We start from the raw sequence: 27,878 nt of genomic DNA on the forward strand, positions 1-27,878 counted from the left end.
CATTGCATACATATCATCACATTTGCATAGTGGCATAGAGCAGTATAATTGAGTCACTTATGGAAGGGAACATTTTTAGTAGCCTGGGGTCCGGGAAAATGTTGGCATTTTATAAATGCATTTCATTTACCTGACTGGAGACTTTGCCAGAATCATTTTTAACACCACACAAATTATCGAAATAACAGGCACTGACAAACGGAGAATCTGAGATCAATTAAAAACTACCTTGTCTAGAATCCATCAATAGTCTAGGCCTAGTTGTGTGAAGACACATATTGTAGGCTACAATATGCAGAAGAAAATATAGTCCTAAAAATGCTTTCCAGTTTGATTGACTCACCCAATGATACGCAGCTGACTCACTGGTGATGGTCTCTCTCTTTTGTAAGAATAAGCCCCACCGTCTTTTTTAACTAGGCAGGTCAGTTAGGAATACATTCTTATTTTCAATGACAGCCTAGGAACAGGGGCAGAACGACAGATTTGCAACCTTTCGGTTACTAGCCCAACACTCTAACTACTAGGCTACTCTGCCCTGCATTCCTTGATGCTGGAGATGGGCAGTGGGGCCTCTCTGGCTACTGCCCTAGAGGTAGCAGACAGGTCCTTATCACAGGCGGCTTGTAACACCTTGATTGAGGAGGATGGGCTCAATGTAATGGCTGGAACGGAATAAATGGAATGGTACACTATTAGATTTTTTTTTTCAAAAGGGTTCTTCAGCTGTCCCCATAGGAAAAACCTTTTTGGTTCCAGGTAGAACTCTTTTGGTTCCATGTAGAACCCTCTGTGGAAATGGTTTTACCTGGAACCAAAAGGGTTTTACCTGGAACTTAAACTGGTTCCTCAAAGGCTCCTACTATGGGGACAGCCGAAGAACCCTTTTAGGTTCTTGATGGCATCTTTATTCTAAGAGTGTATCAAACACGTTGTTTCCACCTTTACTCCCACTCCCTGTTTCGCTTCTGCTACACACACACACACATACGCACGTGAGCGCGCGCGCGCGTGCGCGCACACACACACACACACACACACACACACACACACACAGCATTGTATAACCAACCTTGTGGGGACACACGATTCAGTCCCATTCCAAATCCTAATTTCCTCTAACCCTTGCAGTAACCCTAACCCCAAAACCAAAACTTAACCTAAACCCTAACCATAAACCTAACCCTGGTTCCTAACCCTAACCTTAAAACTAACCCTAGCTCCTAACCATAACCCTAAACCTAATTCTAACACAAATTCTAACCTTAACCTTACGCACACGCGCACACACACACACACACACACACACACACACACACACACACACACACACACACACACACACACACACACACACACACACACACACACACACACACACACACACACACACACACACACACACACCTTGATATGAGAGCGACGTCATTCTCCCCTTCATTGCATTTTATTTCCTGTCACCTGTGGATGAAATATAGTCTATGAAGTGTGAATGAGAAATAGAACAATAACAAGGGGAAAGTCAGTGCACAAAGGGAAACAGTATCTATATTAGTTATATTAAACCATAAAGAACATACAAGCAAGGTAGATCTACTGTGGTATCACAATGTGGTATCAGTTCTGGCTCACAAGTAAGGACTATGTCTGCTACGATGTCTGTGAAAACTTCATTCATACCTGCTTTGTAAATCACTGAACACTTTCCCATGAAGCTCTTGTCTTCACAGATGATCTAACCATGCATGCCATTGTTGTTATTATGTACATAGACTCTCTCCCTGACTCAATAATCTTCCATGAAAATGCACTGAATTCTAACCAAACACTTACACATTATGCACAGTCTTATAAATGTCATCTCTATGGGACCTGGTTTCAATTTCATCAGTTGGTTTTGTTTAGCTATTCATTGGGAGCCTAAACACGTATCCTCTTGAAAGTTCTATGCTGCATTAGAATCGCATTCTGAGATTTCTTTACGAACACATTCCTTTGTATACTTTGTCATCTACTGGACACAAACTGTTATTACACAAAGTAGACAGAAGTGTCTCTGAGAACTCTGGTTTAGTCATCTTCCTTGACCCAGGAATTGAGAGAGACATTCAGCAGTGGGGAACCGCGAGGGCTTTCTATGCCTTCAGAAAACGCCTAAGGATTTATAATTGTATTGATATATTTTAAACAGAATTCTGTTTTAATTTCTATGTAATATTTACAATAATTTGTTTGACCTTCAGAATTCATCTCTTCAGTTTGTGTTGGAAAGAGAAAGGTTACTACTGAAGAGAAAAAAATATCCAATCAGGATTTTCTTTGGTGGTCTCTGGGTAGAAATATCTAGCTAGCTCAGCCAGCAAATGTCTCAGTTCTTATAAATGCCCTTATATGTTCAGCGTCAGTATTTTATTCGGTCCAATTGTGAGATGGATCAGACAAGTCCAATTTCGGTTTGTTTTCTCTATAACCTTCTTCTCACTCATGTTAACTCACTCATCCCCCTCGCCATCCCTCTTCATATTAATATTCCTTCATTCTTTCTGAGAATGACACCTTTACTACCACTCTTGCCACACACACACACACACACACACACACACACACACACACACCTTCATATGAGACAGAATCTCCCTTTTATTGCATTGTCTTTCCTGTCACCTGTGGATGAAATCAAGTTTATGAAGTAAGAATGAGAAATAGAGGTTGGAGGCGGCTTCTGGTAAAGAAATGAACATTAAATTCTCTGGAATGTAAAAAGTGTCAGTGTTAGTACCCGTTTGATGTTTGGATCAGAATGTTCTTAGTTCTAGGAAATATCTCAGGTCTCGGGAAGTTCCCGTATATGGTCAGCATCAGTATTTTATTCGGTCCAACTGTGAGAGAGAGCAAACAAGCCTGACTTCCCCCCCTGACTCTCTCTCTCTCTCACTTCTTCTTTTCTGCCCCTTGTTTTCTGCCCCTTAATCAACTGTGTGTCAGGTCAACCCAGTCAGTTAAGTTTTCACATTGTTTTGTAGCTGTTTGTGAGAAATCAATCTAGACAAATACCAATATATATTTTGAATAAAGTTCAGTGAAGTAAAATGCCAGGGAAGTGCTCTTTGGAACAGGGTGGTAGAACCGGGACTCAGGTGATCACAGTCCTATGCTGCACTGGTGCTCACTGTGACTGTCTTCCTCTGACAATTGTGAGTAAAAATGATTACTATGTAGTCTGGCTGTTTTTAATTGTCTTTTGCTGGTGTATCTCTTCAAAGATATACAAATGGGGGTTTTATTCTTATCCAGACAATGTTATTACCCTTATCTACTCAATTCTAATTTGATAGTGGTCTTTACCTTTTTTCCTTTCTACTCTTGTTTGTCTTTATCAGTAAAGAAAACCTTTTGTGAATTATGTTGATATATTGGATTACCTATAAATAATAATCTGTAAGTTATTTTGATGACCACAATACCAACAGCTATCAGTGTTATTGCAACTTCATTGAATTGTTTAATTATGTTACATTTCCATCCCCCAAATGATGTAACAGCTAGTCACTGTATTTGTCTTTGTTATTCTCTCTAGATCTGAAGTAGATGTCAAGCCCCTCACAATGACACTCAAGATAACCATGACAGGAGAACAAAGTGGGTCTACATTCTCTCAGCTGAGACTCTTTCTTTGTTTCCTGATGTATTGCTGGGGTCTAGCTGATCCAGTATGTGGGTACTTCCTGAAAAACTGCACAATCCGGGGTAATCTCAGTGACCCCTCTAACATGAAAGTACTCTGTGAAAAAAGGAACCTAGAAGTCATACCAAAAGACATTCCACGGAAAGTAAGCGTTTTAGATGTGGCCATGAATAACATTTCCAAAATTGGAAAGTTGGATTTTAAAGGCCTATCAAACCTCAAAATTCTAAACATGTCAAGAAACCAGATCTCTCAATTGGACAATGGGTCTCTCAGACACCTAGAGGCTCTTCAGGAGCTGGGTCTGGCTCATAACAGACTCACAACCTTGTCAGACCATTTGTTTCAAGGCCTAGTCAACCTCTCCCTGCTACATCTGGACAACAACGTCATTGCAACCATCAGCTCCTCATCATTTCAGCCTCTCTCCAGTTTGAAGACAGTGAATTTAACCAAGAACATCCTTTATAATATGAAGGAAGTTCAGCCCATCGTACAATTACCACACTTACAGGAGTTGTACATTGGGAGCAACAGATTCACCTCTTTCCAGTCACAGGAAATATCAAACACTTCTATAGAGCTGAGGCTGTTGGATTTATCCCGGAATCCATTGGGAATCTTCAGGATCACGGCAGATGTTCTTCCTTACCTTGAGGTGTTAGACATCGCCTACTGTGGCCAACATGGACACATGGAATGGGATGTGCTGAACAGGTCTTTTCTGAGCAACGTCAATCGTCTCAACTTGAGCGGCATTGAGATGTCTTTCGAGAGGATGGGTATGGTGCTGCAGACTGTCAACTCCTCATTAGTCCATCTGAGATTGAATGACCTTGTCAAAGGCTCAAAGCTCAAGGTCAAGGCTCTCACTGATATTGCCTGCCATATACCTACACTCAGCGTACTCCGACTGGAATATAACAACATAGGTAATCTCTCTGAGGAATTTCTCCAGTCATGTAAACACATGACAGAAGTGGACATATCAAATACTGGTCTTACTCAGCTGTCTGAATTTTCATTCAGATCAATGGAGCAATTAAGTGCTTTGAAACTGGGCCACAACAGGCTTTCTTCCGTACCAAAGGCCACAAGAAATCTACCTACACTGAAGATCCTGGATCTCAGCTTCAATATCATCAATAAACTGGGCTGCTCAGATTTCTCCAATCTTACAGGACTCACACAACTCTTTCTTTTCCACAATCAAATCCCCAACCTTCCAGGATGTGTTTTCCAGGATTTGAAAGAATTAAGGATCCTTAAACTGGGATCAAACAAAATCCTGACCTTGAATGAAGCCTTCATGAATGGTTTGCACAAACTTGAGACTTTGAATTTGGCAGGCAATAAACTGAGCTCTATAAGAAAAGGAGAGTTTAAAAGTTTAACATCACTCAAGACTTTACTTTTATATGACAATCAGATTGCCAGTATGGAAGATGGAGCCTTTGAGGGATTGGTCAACCTTACAGAACTTCAACTGGACTCAAATAAGATCACTCAAATAGACATAAGAAATACTGTGCTCATGGGGCTTCCACTCTTAAGAACTCTTGATATATCCTGTAATTACATCACATATGTAAATGATGATAAATTAGACCCTCCACCCTTCTCTCATCTGACATCTCTGGAGAACCTCAGGATATTTAGTCAGCGTCACAAGGGACTGTCTCATCTACCTATCAACTTCCTTGAAGGTCTGAAATCTTTATTGGCATTCAAGGCAGGGAATCTCAATATTAAGGACCTGCACCCAAACACATTTATTCACACACCACGGTTGTGGTACCTTGATGTCAGTAAGAATGAGTTCACAGCCCTCACTCCAAAGCTGTTTCACCCAACCCCAAGGCTCAACAGAATGTACCTGTCCAAAGCCCAACTTCAGTCCTTAGATTTCCTCATAGGAGCAAACCTCAGTAGAGTCACTTTCTTGCAGGTGAGCAAGAACGACATAACAGTAGTCAATGAGACAGTGTTGCAATCTCTCCCTGCCTTGACATACCTGGACATGCAAGATAATCCTTTCACCTGTGGCTGCAGCGATGCTTGGTTTGTCCAGTGGATGGAGAGCGACAACCAAACACAAGTTGTTGGTGCAGGAGAATTTACCTGCAACTATCCTGCCGATCTAAAGGACACCAAGCTGTTGGATGTTGAGCTTCAGTTCTGTACAGTGGACTTAGGACTTTACTGCTACATCTCTACCACTTGTCTGGTCCTCCTCACCCTGGTAGCATCCTTTGCCTACCACTTCCTGAAATGGCAGGTAATTTACGGCTATTACCTCTTCCTGGCTTTCCTCTATGACACCAAGCAAAGGAAAAAGCACACGCCTCATGGCTGTCAGTATGATGCCTTCATTTCCTACAACGCCCACGATGAGCCCTGGGTCCTGAGTGAGCTTCTGCCAGAGCTGGAGGGAGAGCAGGGCTGGAAGCTGTGTCTCCACCACCGGGACTTCCAGCCAGGCAAACCAATCATAGACAACATTATGGACGGCATCTACGGAAGCCGCAAGACCATCTGTGTCATCAGCCACCGCTACCTGGAGAGTGAGTGGTGCTCCCGGGAGATCCAGGTGGCCAGCTTCCGGCTCTTTGATGAGCAGAAGGACGTCCTGATTCTGGTGTTCCTGGAGGAGATCCCTACCCACCAGCTGTCACCCTACCACCGGATGAGGAAGCTAGTGAAGAGACGCTCATACCTGAGCTGGCCCAGAGCTGGGGAGCAAACCGGGGTCTTCTGGCAGCAACTACGGCTGGCTTTAGAGACCAAGGACGGCTCTGCTGAGGAAAATCCCATCCTCTCTGGGGTGCAGGCTCTGTGATAGTGAAACCTTGATTTGAAACAACCATCACACTCTGAACCTTTTCTGTATATTTACATGATAATATTGAAGATGCACTCTCAAACTTTTGTCTAGTTTCAGCCAGTAGTTTTGAAAGTGGTGCTCACGAGCCAGAAGTGGTCCTCGTTTTCTGTGTAACACGTCATCTAAAGTGTTTTAAACTCATTTGTATGATATGACATGTTACGAATCTAATTAATCATAATAGTATGTTATGATTTTGCTGTGCCCTGCATCCTGGAGTGCATCTTAAGAAATCGTTAATAGTACTGATGCACCAATGCATCAATCTAAGTAACATAATAAAAAAATCCTGGTCTCAGAGCATTTCGTATTATTCTGTACATTTATCTGAAAGACCACATTAAGTATGATATGTTATGTTTTGTATGGTATATATTAAAGGTATTAACCTCTAATGACTCCCTATCCCGCATGAGGGAGCGTAATCATCGCCTGACACTAATTAGCATAACGCAACAGACATAAATATTCCTAGAAAATATTCCTATTCATGATAATCACAAATGAAATATATTGAGATACAGCTTAGCCTTTTGTTAATCACCATGTCATCTCTGATTTTCAAAATATGCTTTACAGCCAAAGCTAGGCAATTTTTTTTAAAGTTTATCGATAGCCTAGCATAGCATTTTGTCCAGCTAGCAGCAGGTAACTTGGTCACGGAAAAGCAATCAGAAAAGCAATCAAATTAAATCGTTTACCTTTGATGAGCTTCGGATGTTTTCACTCACGAGACTCCCAGTTAGATAGCAAATGTTCCTTTTTTCCAAAAATATTATTTTTGTAGGTGAAATAGCTCCGTTTGTTCTTCACATTTGGCTGAGAAATCGCCCGGAAATTGCAGTCACGAAAACGGGGGAAAATATTCCAAATTAGCTCCATAATATCGACAGAAACATGGCAAACGTTGTTTATAATCAATCCTCAAGGTGTTTTTCAAATATCTATTCGATAATATATCCATCAGGACAATTCGTTTTTCAGTAGGACCGATTGGAGTAATGGCTACCTCTGTATTTTACGAGAGAATCTCTCTGGGAGCATCAGGTGACCACTTGCGCAATGTAGCCGCTTACGGGTATTCTTCAACATAAATGCGTAAAACTAAGTCACAATGCTGTAGACACCTTCGGGAATATGGAGAAAGAGCAATCTGGTTGATAGCCCATTCACTGCTCATTAGGGACAGATAGGAACGCAGCGCTTTCAAAACATGAGGCACTTCCGGATTGGATTTTTCTCAGGCTTTCGCCTGCAACATCAGTTCTGTTATACTCACAGACAATATTTTTACAGTTTTGGAAACTTTAGAGTGTTTTCTACCCTAAGCTGTCAATTATATGCATATTCTAGCATCTTGTCCTGACAAAATATCCCGTTTACTACGGGAACATTTTTTTTCCAAAAATGAAAATACTGCCCCCTAGTCACAATATGTACAATATGTTACAAATTTGCTAAACATAATATATGTTATGAAATCTAGCTAGGTGGCTAGGTGGTTACCATTAGCTAGGCTAGGGGTTAAGGTTAAGTTTAGGAGTTAGTTTAAAGGGTTAAGGTAAGGGTTAGGGGACGGGTTAGCTAACATTCTAAGTAGTTACAAAGTAGCTAAAAGGTAGTAAGCAGTTGAAAAGTTGCTAACTAGCTAACATTGTCCATGATGAGATTTCAACTTGCAACCTTTGGGTTGCTAGACATTTGTGTTATACACCTACCCATCTGTCTTATGTAATCATGAGAAACCTAACATACCATATTAGATGGAGTGTCTCGGATTTAAGTACAGAATAATACGAAACGCTCTGAGACCAGGTTTGCAACCTGTTATGTCGGCCTTGCGCATCTGCAGTGGAAGGTGACCGAGCTACAGCAGTGTTTGTCATACCATGAGATATCCTGAAAATCTTCTCACGAAAACTTTGGCCTACAAACTATTATGACCCCTCTTTGGAAAGACACTCGGACTCATCTCATCTACCGGTTCCACTCTATGGAAAGGGGAGACTTTCCCTAACATGATGGTGTTCTCCGTTTTACTCTACGATCCCCACAAGTGTCATGGGACTCGTCTGAAGGTAACCCATAGAAACGAATGGAAGTACGGAGTTTGTTTCTGCCAACAAAAATAAGGGGTTAAATATGTGTCCAAAAAAACAGAAACATTTCCTGAGCTTTCTTAGATCTTCTACATATATGACAGACACTTCAAAACCTTATTCCTTATGATTTTTGTTGGATTGTCTTTTTTGTCATTTATGAGTATGTTATTCAATGCGTTTCTATGGGCTACAATAGTAAAGGGCAAATTCAATATTTTATCAAATAATTTTTTAACATATTTTTTTTAAACTTAAAGGGGTCCTACAATTCCAAATCTAATACCCAAAATATCTATGTTATAACAATTTAAAACAATTCCTTATGTTAGCTTAGTTAAGAAATGCTTATATTTGTAATATGTGCTTTAATGTCTCATAGGAAATTGAATAAGTGATACTTTTTTTTCATTGTCATAGATTTTCTTGATTTTTATATTTGATCTCATTTATCTCATAAATTAATGCAAACTATAATCAAACTACTTCAGTTTATTGGCATATTTTAATTATAATATGTCATACAAAATGTTCAGCATAAAATATGATAATAAAGTACACTATATATGCAAAGTATGTGGACACCCCTTCAAATTTGTGGATTCTGCTATTTCTGCCACACCCGTGACTGACAGGTGTATAAAATCGAGCACACAGCTATGCAATCTATGCAATCTCCACAGACAAAGACTGGCAGTGGAATGGCTTTACTGAATATATCAGTGACTTTCAATGTGGCACCGTCATAGGATGCCACCTTTCCAACAAGAAAGTGTGACAAATTTCTGCCCGGCTAGAGCTGCCCCGGTCAACTGCAAGTGCTGTTATTGTGAAGATGAAATATATAGGAGCAACAAAGGCTCAGCGGCGAAATGATAGGCCTATCAAGCTCACAAAACGGGACTGGCGAGTGCTGAAGCACGTAGCTCGTTAAAATGGTCTGTCCTCGGTTGCAACATTCACTACGGAGTTCCAAACTGCCTCTGGAAGCAACGTCAGCACAATAACTGTTCGTCAGAAGCTTCATGAAATGGGTTTCTGTGGCCGAGCAGCCGCACACAAGCCTGAGATCATCATGCGCAATGTCAAGTGTTGACTGGAGTGGTGTAAAGCTTGCCGCCATTGGACTCCGGCGCAGTGGAAACGCGTTCCCTGGAGTGATAAATTAAGCATCACCATCTGGCAGTCCGACAGACGAATCTGGGTTTGGCGGATGTCAGGAGAATGCTACCTGCCCGAATGAATGGTCCGGGGCTGCTTTTCATGCTTTTGGCTAAGCCCCTCAGTTCCAGTGAAGGGAAACCTTCATGCTACAGCATACAATGACAATCTAGACGATGCTGTACTACCAACTATATGGTAAAAGTTTGGTCAAGGCCCTGTCCTGTTTCAGCATGACAATGCCCCCATGCACAAAGCGAGGTCCATACAGAAATGGTTTGTTGAGATCGGTGTGGAAGAACTTGACCAGCCTGCCCAGAGCCCTGACCTCAACCCCATCAAACTCCTTTGGGAGAAATTGGAACGCTGACTGCGAGCCAGGCCTAATCGCCCAACATCAGTGCCCGACCTCACTAATGCTCGTGGTTGAATGGAAGCAAGTCCCCACAGCAATGTTCCAACGTCTAGTGGAAAGTCTTCCCAGAAGAATGGAGGCTGTTATAGCAGCAAACGGGGCACCAACTCCATATTAATGCCCATGATTTTGGAATGAGATGTTCTTGAAACAGGTGTCCACATATTTTTGGTCATGTAGTGTCGAGGACTATCGATTAATCTGCATATTTAGTTAAGATAAATTAATGTTAGTAGGTAATATTAACTAGTGAAATTGTTTCACTTCTCTTGCTTTCATTGCACGAAGAGTCAGGGTATATGCAACAATTTGGGCTGCCTGGCTCGATGCAAACTAATTTGCCAGAATTGTACATAATTATGACATAAATTTGAAGGAACTGTTCCGTATTTCACTGAAAGAATAAAAGTTTTGTTTTTGAAATGATAGTTTCTGGATTTGACCATATTAATGACCTAAGGCTTGTATTTCTGTGTGTTTATTATATTATAATTAAGTCTATGATTTGATATTTGATAGAGCAGTCTGACTGAGCGGTGGTAGGCAGTAGCAGCCTCGTAAGCATTCATTCATTCATTCATGCACTTTCCTGCGTTTGCCAGCAGCTCTTCTCAATGCTTGAAGCACAGCGCTGTTAATGACTTCAAGCCTATCGACTCCTGAGATTAGGCTGGCAATACTACAGTGCCTATAAGAACATCCAATAGTCAAAGGTATATGAAATACAAATGGTATAGAGAGAAATAGTCGACGCGTCATAATTTCTATAATAACTTGCGGCTGAACTTGAAAGGGGTTCCTTCGTTATTTTACCGTTCATGTCTTCCATAGAGAATATCTTGATCTACTTCAAATAAGGTCTGTTTCGTGCTTAAACCTTCTCAGCGTTTTGATACTCGTGTAAATCTCACTAGGATAAGGTAACGTTTGTCAAAATATTTTCATAAAGCCACTCTACAATTTAAAAAAAATCTTTGCTTATATTTAGTCAATATTGATTAGAGATACTTTGTCCTATGGATATCTACACAGTTATCAAATTGGCAAGGTGGTGTAAGCCTACACGAAACCCAGACCTTATTTGAAGTCAATATAAAAATCTCCAATGGAATAAATGAATGAAGGAACCGCTTTTCAGATTTTGCTGGAAGGTGTAATGGGGATTATGACTCACACTTTGGTAGTCAATTTGTACCATGGCCATTATTAAAATAGGATTTCCTGCATAAAGCAATTACAGTTTTTGTTCTCAACATTCATCACAGGTAACTTAAACTCTATTTTCATTATTCAAACAGTTGAGAGTATTTGTGTCTCCTAAGCAGACTCTTCAGTATCCTTGTCACTTTCAAATCAAATCAAATCAAATTTTATTTGTCACATACACATGGTTAGCAGATGTTAATGCGAGTGTTGAGAAATGCTTGTGCTTCTAGTTCCGACAATGCAGTAATAACCAACAAGTAATCTAACTAACAATTCCAAAACTACTGTCTTATACACAGTGTAAGGGGATAAAGAATATGTACATAAGGATATATGAATGAGTGATGGTACAGAGCTGCATAGGCAAGATACAGTATATGGTATCGAGTACAGTATATACATATGAGATGAGTATGTAAACAAAGTGGCATAGTTAAAGTGGCTAGTGATACATGTATTACATAAGGATGCAGTCGATGATATAGAGTACAGTATATACGTATGCATATGAGATGAATAATGTAGGGTAAGTAACATTATATAAGGTAGCATTGTTTAAAGTGGCTAGTGATATATTTACATCATTTCCCATCAATTCCCATTATTAAAGTGGCTGGAGTTGAGTCAGTGTCAGTGTCAGTGTCAGTGTGTTGGCAGCAGCCACTCAATGTTAGTGGTGGCTGTTTAACAGTCTGATGGCCTTGAGATAGAAGCTGTTTTTCAGTCTCTCGGTCCCAGCTTTGATGCACCTGTACTGACCTCGCCTTCTGGATGATAGCGGGATGAACAGGCAGTGGCTCGGGTGGTTGTTGTCCTTGATGATCTTTATGGCCTTCCTGTGACATCGGGTGGTGTAGGTGTCCTGGAGGGCAGGTAGTTTGCCCCCGGTGATGCGTTGTGCAGACCTCACTACCCTCTGGAGTGCCTTACGGTTGAGATGTTGTTATACCTACCCTCACCACCTGGGAGCGGCCCGTCAGGAAGTCCAGTACCCAGTTGCAAAGGGCGGGGTCGAGACCCAGGGATGACGAGTTTGGAGGGTACTATGGTGTTAAATGCTGAGCTGTAGTCGATGAACAACATTCTCACATAGGTATTCCTCTTGTCCAGATGGGTTAAGGCAGTGTGCAGTGTGGTTGAGATTGCATCGTCTATGGACCTATTTGGGCGGTAATCAAATTGGAGTGGGTCTAGGGTGTGAGGTAGGGTGGAAGTGATGTGGTCCTTGACAAGTCTCTCAAAGCACTTCATGATGACGGAAGTGAGTGCTACAGGGCGGTAGTCGTTTAGCTCAGTTACCTTAGCTTTCTTGGGAACATGGACAATGGTGGCCCTCTTGAAGCATGTGGGAACAGCAGACTGGGATAAGGATTGATTGAATATGTCCGTAAACACACCAGCCAGCTGGTCTGCGCATGCTCTGAGGACGCGGCTGGGGATGCCGTCTGGGCCTGCAGCCCTGCGAGGGTTAACACGTTTAAATGTTTTACTTTCGGGCTGCAGTGAAGGATAGTCCGCAGGTTTTGGTTGCAGGCCTTGTCAGTGGCACTGTATTGTCCTCAAAGCGGGCAAAAAAGTTATTTAGTCTGCCTGGGAGCAAGACATCCTGGTCTGTGACGGGGCTGGTTTTCTTTTTGTAATCCGTGATTGACTGTAGACCCTGCCACATACCTCTTGTGTCTGAGCCGTTGAATTATGACTATACTTTGTCTCTAAACTGACGCTTAGGTTGTTTGATTGCCTTGCGGAGGGAATAGCTACACTGTTTGTATTCGGTCATGTTTCCGGTCACCTTTTCCTGGTTAAAAGCAGTTGTTCGCGATTTCAGTTTTTCACAAATGCTGCCATCAATCCACGGTTTCTGGTTTTGGGAATGTTTTAATCGTTGCTATGGGAACGACATCATCAATGCACTTTCTAATGAACTCGCTCACCGGATCAGCGTATTTGTCAATGTTGTTGTTTGACGCAGTGCGGAACATATCCCAGTCCACGTGACCGAAGCAGTCTTGAAGCGTGGAATCAGATTGGTCGGACCAGCGTTGAACAGACCTGAGCGCGGGAGTTTCTTGTTTTAGTTTCTGTCTGTAGGCAGGGAGCAACAAAATGGAGTCGTGGTCAGCTTTTCCGAAAGGAGGTCAGGGGAGGGGCTTATATGCGTCGCGGAAGTTAGAATAGCAATGATCCAAGGTTTTACCAGCCCTGGTTGTGCAATCGATATGCTGATACAATTTAGGGAGTCTTGTTTTCAGATTAGCCTTGTTAAAATCCCAAGCGACAATGAATGCAGCCTCAGGATATGTGGTTTCCAATTTGCAAAGAGTCAAATAAAGTTTGTTCAGGGCCATCGATGTGTCTGCTTGAGGGGGAATATATACGGCTGTGATTATAATTGAAGAGAATTCCCTTGGTAGATAATGCGGTCGACATTTGATTGTGAGGAATTCTAAGTCAGGTGAACAGAAGGACTTGAGTTCCTGTATGTTGTTGTGATCACACCACGTCTCGTTAATCATAAGGCATACACCCCCGCCCCTCTTCTTACCAGAAAGATGTTTGTTTCTGTCGGCGCGATGCGTGAAGAAACCAGCTGGCTGCACCAATTCCGTTAGCGTCTTTCAAGTGAGCCATGTTTCCGTGAAGCAAAGAATGTTACAGTCTCTAATGTCTCTCTGGAATGCTACCCTTGCTCGGATTTCATCAACCTTGTTGTCAAGAGACTGGACATTGGCGAGTAGTATGCTAGGGAGTGGTGCGCGTTGTGCCTGTCTCCGGAGCCTGACCAGAAGACCGCTTCCTTTGCCTCTTTTACAACGTCGTTGTTTTGGGTCGCAGGCTGGCATCCATTCCGTTGTCCTGGGTGGAAGGCAGAACACAGGATCCGCTTCGGGAAAGTCATATTCCTGGTCGTACTGATGGTGAGTTGACGTTGCTCTTATGTTCAGTAGTTCTTCCCGACTGTATGTAATGAAACCTAAGATTACCTGGGGTACCAATGTAAGAAATAACACGTAAAAAAAACAAAATACTGCATAGTTTCCTAGGAACCCGAAGTGAGGCGGCCATCTCTGTCGGCGCCGGGAACGGCTAAATCAAAAAATATCACTAACCTGTGGAATCACCATAAGAACACCCATCCAAAAGCCCAATGATGAAAAAAGCAAACGCAAATTCTTCACAAGGAAAATGTGATACAGACAGTTCACAGACATCGCAGGCTACAATCATACAACTTTTTAATAAACAAGCAAAATGGCAGGACAAAGACCCAAGGGCCAAGAAGATGGATAACACAATTATTGAGATGATTGCCACTGACAACCAGCCATTCACAGTGGTGTCTGATGTTGGTTTTCAGCGGCTGATTACTCTTGCTGAACCCAGGATCAAAGATGAAAAATTATTTTGATCAGAAATGCTAGAAAAACACATGAAAGAGTTGTGATGAAAGTGAACGCTCCACACATGCCATTCACAACTGACTGCTGGTCAGGCACTACAGAGTCCCTAATGAGCCTTACTGGACATTTCATTGACAAAATGTGGATAAGAAAGCAGGTTGTGCTGAATGTCAAGACTATGATTGGATCACACACAGGAAACTACATAAGAGAGATGTTTTTGACTATGTTGGAATACTGGGAAATCCACACAGAACGTGTAGTGCTGGTCCTCAGGGACAGTGGGGCAAATATGGTGAAAGGTATGAGACTGGCAGAGCCTCCAGACTTCAGCTGTAGTGCACACACCCTACAGCTTGTAATCAATGATGGCCTATCCAGTCAGAGAGCTGTGCTAGACATTATTGCCGTGTTGAAGAGCTGTGCAACTCATTTTGACTACTCTGTACTGGCCAAACAGAGGCTGAGGGCCATTCAGGAAGAGCTTGGCCTTCCCAAACACAGCATCATCCAAACAGTTCAAACTCTCTGGATCTCAACACTACACATGTTGCAGAGGATGTTTGAACAGAGGCGTGCACTGAAAGTGTATGCAGGTGAATACGGACACATCCACAGTTAGTCTGTTGCACAGTGGGACATTGTCTCTAACCTTATTGTCTCTAACCTTATAGTTTCACCTATGGAGGAGGTGACACTGGAGATGAGCCACTCCAACTCTACAGCTGCATGCATCATCCCCAGTGTGTCGGTGCTGAAGCTGATGCTGCAGCAGGAGGGTTCTTCTATTCAAGGCATCAAAACTTTACGGAGACCATGTTGGTCTGACAAGGAGGTTCTCCAAGGCTGAGGAGACAAAGTGCCTGGTGCTGGAAACCGTCCTGGATCTAGATTACAAGAGCTATGCCTTCACCTCAGGGACAGCACTAGACAAAGCAAAAGATTGGCTGAAGGAGGAGTCTGACCTACTACACTCTTAGAAAAAATGGTTCCAAAAGGGTTCTACAGCTGTCCCCATAGGATAAACCTTTTTGGTTCCAGGTAGAAACCTTTTTGGTTTCAGGTAGAACCTTTGTGGTTCCATGTAGAACCCTCTGTGGAAAGGGCTCTACCTGGAACCAAAAGGGTTTTTACCTTGAATTTAAACTAGTTCTTCAAAGGCTTCTACTATGGGGACAGCCGAAGAACCCTTTTAGGTTCTAGAAAGCACCTTTTTACTAAGAGTGTATCAAACACATCAAACACGTTGTTTCCATGTGTTTGATAGCATTCCATTCTCTCCATTCTAGCCATTATTATGAGCTGTCCTCCTCTCACCAGCCTCCTGTGGTGCTTATGTCCTTTTCTCTCCACTTATTCAATGGTCTTTCCTCTCACCTGTGGATGAAATAAAGTCTATGAAATATGAATGAGAAACAGAATAACAAATACAATTGAAAGACACAAAGTATCCATATCAGTTCAGTTTCACCATAAAGTTTCACCGTTATACAATTATTCAGAAGTCCAATTTTGGTATTTTTGCTCTCTACTTTTTCTCACTTCCTCATATCTTTTGTTAAATCCTCCCCCAAGACACCCTTCTTTATGTTTCTATTCCTTCATTTGTATTCCTTTAGTCCCATTCAAAATCCTAATTTCCTCTAACCCTAACCCTAATCCCAAAACCAAAATTTAACACTAACCCTGGCTCCTAACCCTAACCCTAACCCTAACCCTAACCCTAACCCTAACCTTAACCCCAAAACCAAAACTTAACCCTAATCCTAAACCTAACCCTTGCCCTAACCCTAACCCTAACCTTAACCCCAAAACCAAAACTTAACCTTAACCCTAACCCTAAACCTAACCCTGGCTCCTAACCCTGAAACTAACCCGAGCTCCTAACCATAACCCTAATCCTAATTCTAACACTAAGACTAATTCTAACCTTAACCCTCCACACGCACGCACACACACACACACACACACACACACACACACACACACACACACACACACACACACACACACACACACACACACACACACACACACACACACACACACACACACACACACACACACACACACACACACACACACACACACACCTTGATATGAGAGCGACGTCATTCTCCCTTTCATTCCATTTTCTTGCCTCTCACCTGTGGATGAAATATAGTCTATGAAGTATGAATGAGAAATAGAACAATAACAAGGGGAAAGTCAGTGCACAAAGGGAAACAGTATCTATGTTAGTTATATTACATCATAAAGAACATACAAGCAAGGTAGATCTACTGTTGCATCACAATGTGGTATCAGTTCTGGCTCACAAGTAAGGACTATGTCTGCTATGATGTCTGTGAAAACTTCTCTCATACCTGCTTTGTAAATCACTGAACACTTTCCCGTGAAGGTCTTGTCTTCACAGATAATCTAACCATGCATGCCATTGTTGTTATTATGTACATAGTGCTATTTCTATTGTTTTTATCACCCTTTCCATTATTTTATTTTACTAGCTCTGCATGTTGGAGGTTGAAGCCGAAGATTTTCACTCTACCCTGCGATCACACCTGCAACCCTGTTCATGTGACTATTAAACAATCTGATCTGAATGAAATAACTCTCTCCCTGACTCAATAATCTTCCATGAAAATGCACTGAATTCTAACCAAACACTTACACATTATGCACAGTCTTATAAATGTCATCTCTATGGGACCTGGTTTCAATTTCATCAGTTGGTTTTGTTTAGCTATTCATTGGGAGCCTAAACACGTATCCTCTTGAAAGTTCTATGCTGCATTAGAATTGCATTCTGAGATTTCTTTACGAACACATTCCTTTGTATACTTTGTCATCTACTGGACACAAACTGTTATTACACAAAGTAGACAGAAGTGTCTCTGAGAACTCTGGTTCAGTCATCTTCCTTGACCAAGGAATTGAGAGAGACATTCAGCAGTGGGGAACCGCGAGGGCTTTCTATGCCTTCAGAAAACGCCTAAGGATTTATAATTGTATTGATATATTTTAAACAAAATTCTGTTTAAATTTCTATTTAATATTTACAATAATTTGTATGACCTTCTGAATTCATCTCTTCAGTTTGTGTTGGAAAGAGAAAGGTTACTACTGAAGAGAAAAAAATATCCAATCAGGATTTTCTGTGGTGGTCTCTGGGTAGAAATATCTAGCTAGCTCAGCCAGCAAATGTCTCAGTTCTTATAAATGCCCTTATATGTTCAGCGTCAGTATTTTATTCGGTCCAATTGTGAGATGGATCAGACAAGTCCAATTTCGGTTTGTTTTCTCTATAACCTTCTTCTCACTCATGTTAACTCACTCATCCCCCTCGCCATCCCTCTTCATATTAATATTCCTTCATTCTTTCTGAGAATGACACCTTTACTACCATCTTGCTACACACACACACACACACACACACACACACACACACACACACACACACACACACACACACACACACACACACACACACACACACACACACACACACACACCTTGATATGAGAGCGACGTCATTCTCCCTTTCATTCCATTTTCTTCCCTCTCACCTGTGGATGAAATATAGTCTATGAAGTATGAATGAGAAATAGAACAATAACAAGGGGAAAGTCAGTGCACAAAGGGAAACAGTATCAATATTAGTTCTATTACATCATAAAGTACATACAAGCAAGGTAGATCTACTTTTTTTTTCCAATTCTGGGATGTTTGCTCAATAACCTTTACCTTACGTTACACTGAACATCAATATAAATGCAACATGCAACAATTTCAAAGATTTGACAGAGTTACAGTTCAAATAAGGAAATAAATCAATTGAAATAAATAAATTAGGCCCTAACCTATGGATTTCACATGACTGGGAATACAGGTATGTATCTGCTGGTCACAGAAAGTAGGACATGGATCAGAAAACCAGTCAGTATCTGCTGTGACCACCATTTGCCTCATGCAGAGCGACACAGCTCCTTCGCATAAAGTTGGCCAGGCTGTTGATTGTGGCCTGTGGAATGTTGTCCCACTCCTCTAATATGGCTGTGAAGAGCACACTTCTCCAGCATGCCAGTGACTATCGAAGGTGAGCATTTGCCCACTGAAGTCGGTTACGACGCCGAACTGCATTCAGTTTAAGACCCTGGTGAGGATGACGAGGACGCAGATGAGATGCTTTCTGACAGTTTGTGGAACCCACAGCTTCATCAGCTATCCGGGTGGCTTGTCTCAGACAATCCCGTAGGTGAAGAAGCGGGATGGGGAGGTCCTGGGCTGGCGTGGTTACATGTGGTCGGCGGTTGTGAGGCCGGTTGGATGTCCTGCCAAATTCTAGAAAACAGTGTTGGAGGCGACTTCTGGTAAAGAAATGAACATTAAATTCTCTGGAATGTAAAAAGTGTCAGTGTTAGTACCCGTTTGATGTTTGGATCAGAATGTTCTTAGTTCTAGGAAATAAATATCTCAGGAAGTTCCCGTATATGGTCAGCATCAGTATTTTATTCGGTCCAACTGTGAGAGAGAGCAAACAAGCCTGACTTCCCCCCCTGACTCTCTCTCTCTCTCACTTCTTCTTTTCTACCCCTTGTTTTCTGCCCCTTAATCAACTGTGTGTCAGGTCAACCCAGTCTGTTAAGTTTTCACATTGTTTTGTAGCTGTTTGTGAGAAATCAATCTAGACAAATACCAATATATATTTTTAATAAAGTTTAGTGAAGTAAAATGCCAGGGAAGTGCTCTTTGGAACAGGGTGGTAGAACCGGGACTCAGGTGATCACAGTCCTATGCTGCACTAGTGCTCACTGTGACTGTCTTCCTCTGACAATTGTGAGTAAGAATGATTACTATGTAGTCTGGCTGTTGTTAGTTGTCTTTTGCTGGTGTATCTCTTCAAAAATATCATACAAATGTGTGTTTTATTCTTATCCAGGCAATGTTATTACCCTTATCTACTCATTTCTAATTTGATAGTGGTCTTTACTTTTTTCCCTTTCTACTGTAGTTTGTCTTTATCAGTAAAGCAGACTTTTTGTGAGTTATGTTGATCATTTGGATGACCTATAAATAATAATCTGTCAGTTATTTTGAGGACCACAATACCATATAGAACATCATAAAGAACATCAGTTTTGTCTCACAAATAAAGACTATGTCTGCTATGATGTCTGTGAATACTTCTCTCATACCTGCTTTGTAAAACACTGAACCCTTTTCCATGAAGGTCTTGTCTTCGCAGAGTATCACACACATAACTCTCCCTCACTCAATAATCTTCCAAGGCAATGCAATGAATTCAAACATGAGAGTTACACATTCAGGACCAATGTCTAATGATGTTAGACAACAATGATGTTTCAGAGATTTACTGGTTTGGGTGAGCAGCAATCAAAGCATTTTGTATTTCATCAACAGCGGAAGATTAGTAAGTGCTAGAACCAGTTAGAATTTTGGATCAGAATGTGCTTTAGATCTTAGTTCTCAGTTATGATTTCTGAATTCTAAATTCACTTTATTATTGGGGTCAGCAACAGTATTTTCTTCTGATGTCCAATTTTGGGATGTTTGCTCATTGACTTTCTTCTCACTACCTCCTTACTTATGGTAAATCGACTGTCCCCCCCAAAATTCTGAAAATGACGTCTCTCTCTCTCTCTCTCACGCTCTCTCTCTGTTTCAATGTCAATGTCAATTTAAGGGGCTTTATTGGCATGGGAAACATATGTTAACATTGCCAAAGCAAGTGAAGCAGATAATATACTAAACTGAAACTAACAATTAAATCTTAACAGTAAACATTTCACTCAGAAAAGTTCGAAAATACATTTCAGATGTGATATCATGTCTATATACAGTGTTGTTATGATGTGCAAATAATTAAAGTACAAAAGAGAAAATATAGGTTGTATTTACAACGGTGCTTGTTTTTCACTGGTTGCCCTTTTCTTGTGGCAACAGGTCACAAATCTTGCTGCTGTGATTGCACACGGTGGTATTTCACCCAATGGATATGGGAGTTTATCAAACTCAAATTTGATTTCAAATTCTTTGTGGGTCATTGTAATCTGAGGGAAATATGTGTCTCTAATATGGTCATACATTGGACAGGAGGTTAGGAAGAGCAGCTCAGTTTCCACTTCGTTTTGTGGGCAGTGTCCACATAGCCTGTCTTCTCTTGAGAGCCAGGTCTGCCTAAGTCAGCCATTCTCAATAGCAAGGCTACATATGCTCACTGAGTCTCTCTCTCTCTCTCTCTCTCTCTCTCTCTCTCTCACTTCTCCTCCTCTGTCCCTTTAACTTAATCAACTGTGTGTCTAGTCTACCCAGTCACTTTGTGCTGGATCTCTGCTTACAAGTCAAAATCTATCCTAGACCAAGACAAAACTATTTTTTAAACAAAGGGTTAATATAGTGAAGTTTAAAGGCAGGGTATTACTCTTTGGAGCAGGGTGGTAGAACCAGGACTCAGGTGATTACAGTCCTATGCTGCACTAGCATTCACTGTGACTGTCATCTGACAATTGTGAGTAAAAATAATTACTATGTATTTTGCCTATATTTTCATTGTCTTTTGCAAGTCTATCTCCTAAAAAAATATGATACAATATGTTTTGTGTTTTCTCTTATTCAGACAATGTTTTTACCCTTTTCTACTAATTTCTAATTTGATAGTGGTCTTCTCCTTTTATCCTCTCTGATGAACAGTACGAGTAAAAATCTTGGACACACCTACTCATTCAAGGGTTTTTCTCTATTTGTACTATTATCTACATTGTAGAATAATAGTGAAGACATCAACACTATGAAATAACACATATGCAATCATGTGGTAACCAAAAAAGTGTTAAACAAATCAAAATACATTTGAGATTTGATATTCTTCAAAGTAGCCACCCTTTGCCTTGATGACAGCATTGCACACTTGGCATTCTCTCAACCAGCTTCATGAGGTAGTCACCTGGAATACATTTCAATTAACAGGTGTGCCTTGTTAAAAGTTAATTTGTGGAATTTCTTTCCATCTTAATGTGTTTGAGCCAATCAGTCGTGTTGTGACAAGGTAGGGGTGGAATACAGAAGATTTGGTAAATGGTCACTTTCAACACACACCACTAGGCGTCTCAGCAAATCAAATCAAGTCCATATTATATTATGTCATATTATGTCAAGAACAGCTCAAATAAGTAAAGAGAAACAACAGTCCATCATCCACATGAAAATCCATCAATCCGGAAAATTTCAAGTACTTTGAAAGTTTCTTCAAGTGCAGTCGCAAAAACCATCAAGCGCTATGATGAAACTGGCTCTCATGAGGACTGTCAAAGGAAAGGAAAACCCAGAGTTACCTCTGCTGCAGAGGATAAGTTCATTAGAGTTACCAGCCTCAAAAATAGGCAATTAACTGCACCTCAGATTGCAGTCCAAATAAATGCTTCACAGAGTTCAAGTAACAGACACATCTCAACATCATGTGTTCAGAGGAGACTGCGTGAATCAGGCCTTCATGGTCGAATTGCTGCAAAGAAACCACTACTAAAGGACACCAATAACAAGAGGAGACTTGCTTGGGCCAAGAAACACGAGCAATAGACATTAGACCGGTGGAAATCTGTCCTGTGGTCTGATGAGTCCAAATTTGAGATTTTTGGTTCCAACCGCTGTGTTGAGATGCAGGCGCAGAGTAGGTGAACGGATGATCTCTGCATGTGTGGATCCCACCGTGAAGCATTGAGGAGAAGGTGTGATGGTGTGGGGTGCTTTGCTTTTGACACTGTCATTGATTTATTTCGAATTCAAGGCACACTTCACCAGCATGGCTACCACAGCATTTTGCAGCGATACGCCATCCCATCTGGTTTGTGCTTAGTGGGACTATATAGTATTTCAACAAGACAATGACCCAAAACACTCCTCCAGGCTGTGTAAGGGCTATTTGACCAGGAAGGAGAGTGATGGAGAGCTGCATCAGATGACCTGGCCTCCACAATCACCCAACCTCAATCCAATTGAGATGGTTTGGGATGAGTTGGACCGCAGGATGAGATGACCGCAGGAAAAGCAGCCAACAAGTGCTCAGCATATGTGGGAACTCCTTCAAGACTGTTGAACAAGCATTTCAGGTGAATCTGGTTGAGAGAATGCAAAGAGTGTGCAAAGCTGTCATTAAGGCAAAAGTTGGCTACTTTGAAGAATCTCAAATATAAAATATATTTTGATTTGTTAAACGCTTTTTTGGTTACTACATGATTCCATGTGTGTTATTTCATAGTTTTGATGTATTCACTATTATTCTACAATGCAGAAAATAGTCAAAATAAAGAAAAACACTTGAATGAGTAGAAACAAACTTTTGACTGGTTCTGTAGTTTGTCTTTATCAGTGAAGCAAACTTTTTGTGAGCTATATTGATCATGTGGATTACCTATCATTAATAATCTGTCAGTAATTTTGAGGACCACAATACCAACAGCTATCAATGTTATTGCAATTTCATTCGATTGTCTAATTATGCTATATATCAGGACCCCAAATGTAACAGTTAGTCACTATATTATTCTTTGTTATTTACTCTAGAACTGAAGAAGACGGCAAGCCATTGGGCACAGACGTCAATTCAAAGTCTATTCCACGTGAGTTCAACATCATTAAATTGAGATAACGTTGATTCAACCAGTGTTGGCTCAGTGGGAAGCCTCTAACACAATGACACTCAAGGTAACCATGCCTGGAAAACGAAGTGGGCTTACATTCTCTCAGCTTAGACTCTATCTTTGTTTCCTGATGTATTGCTGGGTTCTTGCTGATCCAGTATGTGGGTACTTCCTGAAAAACTGCACAATCCGGGGTAATCTCAGTGACCCCTCTAACATGAAAGTACTCTGTTATAACAGGAATCTTGAAGTCATACCTTTAGATATTCCGCTGAAAGTAAGCAATTTAGACTTGGCCATGAATAAGATTTCCAAGATCGAAAAGTTGGATTTTACAGACCTATCAAACCTCAAAATTCTAAACATGTCAAGAAACCAGATCTCTCAAGTGGATGATGGGGCTCTTGGACACCTAGATGCTCTTCAGGAGCTGGGTCTGGCTCATAACAGACTCACAACCCTGTCAGACCATTTGTTTCAGGGCCTGGCCAACCTCTCCCTGCTACATCTGGACAACAACCTCATTGCAACCATCAGCTCCTCATCATTTCAGCCTCTCTCCAGTTTGAAGACAGTGAATTTAACCAATAACAACCTTTATAATATGAAGGAAGTTCAGGCCATTGTACAATTATCACACTTACAGGAGTTGTACATTGGGAGCAACAGATTCACATCTTTCCAGTCACAGGAAATATCAAACACTTCTATAGAGCTGAGGCTGTTGGATTTATCCCGGAATCCATTGGAAATCTTCAGAGTCACGGCAGATGTTTTTCCTTACCTTGAGGTGTTAGACATCGCCTACTGTGGCCAACATGGACACATGGAATGGGATGTCCTGGACAGGTCTTTTCTGAGCAATGTCAATCGTCTCAACTTGAGCGGCATTGAGATGTCTTTCGAGAGGATGGGTATGGTGCTGCAGACTGTCAACTCCTCATTAGTCCATCTGAGATTGCAAGACCTTGTAAACGGCTCAAGGCTAAAGGTCAAGGCTCTCACTAATATTGCCTGCCAAATACCTACACTCAGCATACTCCGACTGGAATATAACAACATAGGTAATCTCTCTGAGGAATTTCTCCAGTCATGTAAACACATGACAGAAGTGGACATATCAAATACTGGTCTTACTCAGCTGTCTGAATTTTCATTCAGATCAATGGAGCAAATAAGTGCTTTGAAACTGGGCCACAACAGGCTTTCTTCCGTACCAAAGGCCACAAGAAATCTACCTACACTGAAGATCCTGGATCTCAGCTTCAATATCATCAATAAACTGGGCTGCTCAGATTTCTCCAATCTTACAGGACTCACACAACTCTTTCTTTTCCACAATCAAATCCCCAACCTTCAGGGATGTGTTTTCCAGGATTTGAAAGAATTAAGGATCCTTAAACTGGGATCAAACAAAATCCTGACCTTGAATGAAGCCTTCATGAATGGTTTGCACAAACTTGATACTTTGAATTTGGCAGGCAATAAACTGAGCTCTATAAGAAAAGGAGAGTTTGAAAGCTTAACATCACTCAAGACATTACTTTTATATGACAATCAGATTGCCAGTATGGAAGATGGAGCCTTTGAGGGATTGGTCAACCTTACAGAACTTCAACTGGACTCAAATAAGATCACTCAAATAGACATAAGAAATACTGTGCTCATGGGGCTTCCACACTTAAGAACTCTTGATATATCCTGTAATTACATCACATATGTAAATGATGATAAATTAGACCCTCCACCCTTCTCTCATCTGACATCTCTGGAGAACCTCAGGATATTTAGTCAGCGTCACAAGGGACTGTCTCATCTACCTATCAACTTTCTTGAAGGACTGAAATCTTTATTGTCATTCCAGGCAGGGAGTCTTAATATTAAGGACCTGCACCCAGACACATTTATTCACACACCCCGGTTGTGGTTCCTTGATATCAGTAAGAATGAGTTCACAGCCCTCACTCCAAAGCTGTTTCACCCAACCCCAAGGCTCAACAGCCTATACCTGTCCAAAGCACGACTTCAGTCCTTAGATTTCCTCATAGGAGCAAACCTCAGTAGAGTCACTTTCTTGCAGGTGAGAAAGAATGACATAACAGCAGTCAATGAGACAGTGTTGCAATCTCTCCCTGCCTTGACATACCTGGACATGCAAGATAATCCTTTCACCTGTGGCTGCAGCGATGCTTGGTTTGTCCAGTGGATGGAGAGCGACAACCAAACACAAGTTGCTGGCGCAGGAGAATTTACCTGCAACTATCCTGAAGATCTAAAGGACACCAAGCTGTTGGATGTTGAGCTTCAGTTCTGTACAGTGGACTTAGGACTTTACTGCTACATCTCTACCACTTGTCTGGTCCTCCTCACCCTGGTAGCATCCTTTGCCTACCACTTCCTGAAATGGCAGGTAATTTACGGCTATTACCTCTTCCTGGCTTTCCTCTATGACACCAAGCAAAGGAAAAAGCACACGCCTCATGGCTGTCAGTACGATGCCTTCATTTCCTACAACGCCCACGATGAGCCCTGGGTCCTGAGGGAGCTTCTGCCAGAGCTGGAGGGAGAGCAGGGCTGGAAGCTGTGTCTCCACCACCGGGACTTCCAGCCAGGCAAACCAATCATAGACAACATTATGGACGGCATCTACGGAAGCCGCAAGACCATCTGTGTCATCAGCCACCGCTACCTGGAGAGTGAGTGGTGCTCCCGGGAGATCCAGGTGGCCAGCTTCCGGCTCTTTGATGAGCAGAAGGACGTCCTGATTCTGGTGTTCCTGGAGGAGATCCCTACCCACCAGCTGTCACCCTACCACCGGATGAGGAAGCTAGTGAAGAAACGCACATACCTGAGCTGGCCCAGAGCTGGGGAGCAAACCGGGGTCTTCTGGCAGCAACTACGGCTGGCTTTAGAGACCAAGGATGGCTCTGCTGAGGAAAATCCCATCCTCTCTGGTGTGCAGGGTCTGTGATAGTGAAACCTTTACATTGAGAATATTGAAGATGCACTCTCACACTTTTGTCTAATTTCAGCCAGTTGTTTTGAAAGTGGTGCTCATGAGCCAGAAGTGGTCCCAGTTTTCTGTGTATCACGTCATCTAAAGTGTTTTTTGCCTATTAGTATTATATGTTATGAATTAATTTCATACTATACAGTATGTTATGATTTTATTGTGCTTATCATCCTGGAGTGCATCTTTAAGAAGTTCCTAAGAGTATTGATGTGCCCATGGGTCAATCTAAGTAACATGTGAAAAAATCCCCATCAAAGTTAGTTTAAGCTAGAGATATCAGTTTCTTTGCATGGGTCTCAGAGCAATTGATATTATTCTGTACATTTATCTTCAAGGCCAAATGTAGTTTGATATGTTATGTTTTTTATGGTATTTTTTATGGTATTAATGCAAAACTTAGCTAATAAGCTAAGTAGTTACAAAGTAGCAAAAAGTTAGTAAGTAGTTGAACAGTTCCTCACTAGCCAAAATGTTAAAGTTGTCCGTGATGAGATTTGATCTCGCAACCATATGCCCACCCATCTGTCATATGCAACTATGCCAAAACTAACATACCATACTAAATGGAGTGTTTCGGATTTTCAGTGCATTTAGAAAGTAATCAGACCCCTTGACTTTTCCCACATTTCGTTACGTTACAGCCTTATTCTAAAATGTAATAAATTAATAAAAAATCATCATACATCTACACACTATACTCCATGATGACAAAGCAAAATGTGTTTTTTTGACATTGTAGCTAGTTTAATAAAATGTTTCAACAGAAATACCTTTTACATAAGTATTCAGACCCTTTGCTATGAGACTCGAAATTGAGCTCAGGTGCATCCTGTTTCAATTGAATCTTGAGATGTTTCTACAACTTAACTGGAGTCTATATGTGGTAAACTGAATTGATTGGACATGATTTTAAAAAACACACACCTGTCTACATAAGGTTCGACAGTTGACAGTGCATGTCAGCGCAAAAACCAAGCCATGAGGTCGAAGAAATTGTCCCTAGAGTTCTGAGACAGGATTGTTTTGAGGCACAGATCTGGGGAAGGGTACCAAAACATTTCTGCAGCATTGAACGTCCCCAAGAACACAGTGTCCGCTGTCATTCTTAAATGGAAGAAGTTTGGAACCACCAAAACTACCTAGAGCTGGCCGCCCAGTCGAACTGAGCAATCAGTGGAAAAGTGACTTTCTCAGGGAGGTGACGAAGAACCCGTTGGTCACTCTGACAGAGCTCTAGAATTCCTGTGTGGAGATGGGAGAACCTTCCAGAAGGACAACCATCTCCTCAGCGGGCACATAAAGGACTCTCAGACCGCGAGAAACAAGATTATCTGGTCTGATGAAACCAAGATTGACT

General features: G+C 41.5%; 1 long non-coding RNA gene and 2 pseudogenes across 1 annotated transcript; 2 read left to right on the forward strand and 1 right to left on the reverse strand.

Moving 5' to 3' along the window:
• Positions 1–545: 545 nt before the first annotated feature.
• Positions 546–26,434, reverse strand: LOC121839246. The gene is made up of 4 exons (XR_006078772.1): positions 26,357–26,434; positions 18,364–18,417; positions 16,945–16,998; positions 546–665 (listed from the first exon to the last, which is right to left on the reverse strand). It is a non-coding gene; the product is annotated as an uncharacterized LOC121839246 (long non-coding RNA).
• On the forward strand, positions 3,445–7,067 carry LOC121839245 (annotated as a pseudogene).
• Positions 19,463–27,832, forward strand: LOC112267701 (annotated as a pseudogene).
• Positions 27,833–27,878: the final 46 nt, after the last annotated feature.

Source organism: Oncorhynchus tshawytscha, linkage group LG14, assembly GCF_018296145.1.
Source record: "Oncorhynchus tshawytscha isolate Ot180627B linkage group LG14, Otsh_v2.0, whole genome shotgun sequence".
NCBI classification, from domain to species: Eukaryota; Metazoa; Chordata; class Actinopteri; order Salmoniformes; family Salmonidae; genus Oncorhynchus; species Oncorhynchus tshawytscha.